This window comes from Triticum urartu, chromosome 6, assembly GCF_003073215.2.
Source record: "Triticum urartu cultivar G1812 chromosome 6, Tu2.1, whole genome shotgun sequence".
Classification (NCBI taxonomy): Eukaryota; Viridiplantae; Streptophyta; class Magnoliopsida; order Poales; family Poaceae; genus Triticum; species Triticum urartu.
Genome location: NC_053027.1, coordinates 323,002,605 through 323,005,690, shown reverse-complemented (window position 1 = coordinate 323,005,690; position 3,086 = coordinate 323,002,605). Strand labels below are relative to the sequence as shown.

The following is a 3,086-nucleotide window of genomic DNA, read 5'->3' as shown; positions in this document are numbered from 1 at the left end:
TTTTAATAGCGCAAAAAATTAACTAGTACAACCAGATAGTATCAACTACTGTTATTCATAACTTTTAACTAACAATGACCAAAACCTAAACAGCTCATCTCCTCAGCCCCACGGCTTAAAGAGAATAGATCACTTGAAGCATTTCGCGTCCAGCAGCGCCTCGCCCTCAAACGGCTCAAGGTCCTCGATCATGGCGCTGACGCGCTCCTTCTGCGCCGCAACAGAGAGATCAACCTTTGCCCAATCATAGAGGGCCATGTCGTACACCTCGTCCATGACAAACTGGGGGATCTCAGGGCCACGGAAGAGCCAAAGCCCCTTGACCTTGAAGGGTGGCTCGGAGCCTATCACAAGCATTTTCCCGAAGGCGTACTTGCGGCACAGGTCCATCCGCTGCAGGAATCCGCCCACCTTGTTCATGGTCACGAAGGACACGGTGTTCTCCTCGTTGTACTTGAAGTCGCAGAACCACAGGGAGTAGCCCTCCGGGTCATACATATCCCAAAAGCCTGCAGCACAGAGAGAAGATGAGTAACTTGATGTGGTTGCAATTTTTTTACCGGATTTTAGAATGGAACTGACCTTTTATGGCAACCTCCTGGAAGTTGGTCTTGGTGTTGGAGTACAACTTCTTCCATTCATCAAGGATCATTTTGCTTGGAGGAAGCAAATCAAGAGCATTCTTTAGCTTTGGTTTTGGTGCCGCTTCTTCCTCCTCTGCTTTTTCAACTGGCTCTGGCTTCTGGGCCTCCTTCTTGGCTTCCTTCTTCTTTGTTTTCTTCTTGGCATCCTTGGGCTTTTGCTCCTTTGGTGCCGCAGCCTTGTTTTGAACTGGTGGGACAGACTCTGCCTGTTCACATCCCCCACGACCTTCTTCATGTTTAGCTGGTTAACCATGGTCCAGAAGTACCTTTCCACGTGAGGGAACTCGGATGTGAAACTCTTGGTCATGATCCGAGTGAAGCCATGGTAAAGGTTGCATGCCATCACAATATCAGCAAGAGTCACGGAATGCCCAACAAGATATGTGTTTGAAGCAAGGTGTGTGTCAAGGGCACCCAATGCTCTCTTCAAGGCAGTAATAAATGTGTCCTCTATCTGTTGGGGCAAAAGAAGATTAGACCCACATTTTTCAATGTAAAGAACATATTGTACATGATCACCTCATAGCCACACTTACCACTGCAACATATGGGTAGAATCCTAGACGCGGGTACAGCCATTTTCCAATGTTAGCATCAACCTCCGTGGTAGAGAAGTCAATCCATTGCTCAATGTGCGACTGAACAGAACAAAAAACTCTTAAGAACAAGTACAATTGATAAGTAAATGTATGGAATGAATATCAAACAACACTCACGTATTCCATGAGTGAAGATCCGTAAAGTGGGTTGTCAGCCTTCATGCGAGCAACTTTAGGAAGATGAGGGAGACAGAGTTAATCACTGAATCAAAATAAATGTCCATGAAAGATTAAAGAAGCATCATTTGGTTGCTATTTTACCATATCGTGCGATAGCATTGCTCTCAAAAACAGGACCGTCAGTAGTCTCAAGAACAGAAACCTGCAAAAGAAGCAGCCATTATTAGATTTGTATCGTTGCATCAATCTTCTGAAGAAGATTTGGTGCATACCTTTCCGATAGGATTCATCTTGAGAAAGTCTGGAGTATGGTTGGAGACACCCATCTGAAAATCCTTCACCAACTCAACATTGACGCCGCTGTATTCAGCGGCAATGAGTGCCTTAAACGCATTCTTGTTTCCACTGCCAGCATGCAGCACCTACGCAAATACAAAATTATGTAGCCGATACAAAAAGTGAGAATATTAGAACTATGAGAAAGGGTGGTAATGATACTATGATTTAATGAGAATATGAGAACTATGACAACGGGATGCAATGTTACCAACAGAAAAGGGGTTGATGAATCAACCAAAAAAAACAAAATAGTCCAGGCAAACCAACGAGATCACTGAATTAGCTATGGTTGGGCAAGCCGACCCCCGATTGATCCCCTCTTGAAGGGAACAGAACGATGGCAAGGAATACATCGTTAGCTAATGCAGCAGGAGCAGACAGGCTCTATACATCAGTTCATGGCAAGTATGATAACCCCAACGAACGAATAATCTAGTGCCGAGCCTGAGATCATGACAATTATGATGGGAAACGAACACGATCGCCAGATCAAGTTCAAACCACACAGCAACCACTGGATTAACTACTCTCTCCGTAATCCAATGGCGCAAGAAAAGCCTAAACTAAGAACATGAAACGAACAGAGTCGAATGAAGAAACACTCACCAGTGCCATGTTGACACGGCTCGCCGCTAGCCTCGCTCGATCTCAGGTCTGCACGGTGGCAATCGAAGAGGGAAACGAACAGTAAGATCGACGAACCAAAGCATTCAAGTATTTTCTTGAAGAAGAAACAGAGGATCCTTACGGTTGGCGCCCGCGGAGATCGCGGGAGCAGCACAGAAGGAGAGACCAAGGCAAAAGGTCCCAGTGGAGGAGGAGGCGGCAGCGAGAGGCGAGGTGGGCTTCGTGGCCCATCTGCACGCTACTTGTAGGAACCGAAACCGTGGCGGCCACGCCTACTCCCAAGTTTGCCGCCACGAGCACGATCGTTTGTTTCGTGGCTCTTACGTTGGGCTCGCCGGGACAGAAGGCCAGGCGTTACGGTAGGGCTTGCACTTGAGAATGGGTTTTCAACAAAGAAATTGAGGCCGGTTCTTTGTTTCTTTTTTCTTTTTGCTGACGGTTATTTATTTTTCTTGAACCGGAGTAGGCGTCTAGGGTCTAAGATTTCTTCTTGGTCTGGTTTTTTTAACACAGTATAAACACAGACACTCATACATACGCACATGCATCCATCCCTATCCCTATGACGCACACACGCATATCCTACCCCTATGAACACCTCCGAGAAGCTGAGCTGACACATCATTTTGAGATTGATGAAGTCGTCACAGATGCTTTCGTCGTCGACGATCTTCTCCCACTGAACGCACATTTGGCAGAAGGCCTGAAATAAATACAGAAAAATGCGAGCACCAGCGTCAAGTCTAGAACTTGAACC

The 3,086-nt window shown here is 46.3% G+C and overlaps 1 pseudogene; it reads right to left on the bottom strand.

The window, feature by feature from the left end:
* Positions 1-6: 6 nt before the first annotated feature.
* Positions 7-2,666, bottom strand: LOC125513372 (annotated as a pseudogene).
* Positions 2,667-3,086: the final 420 nt, after the last annotated feature.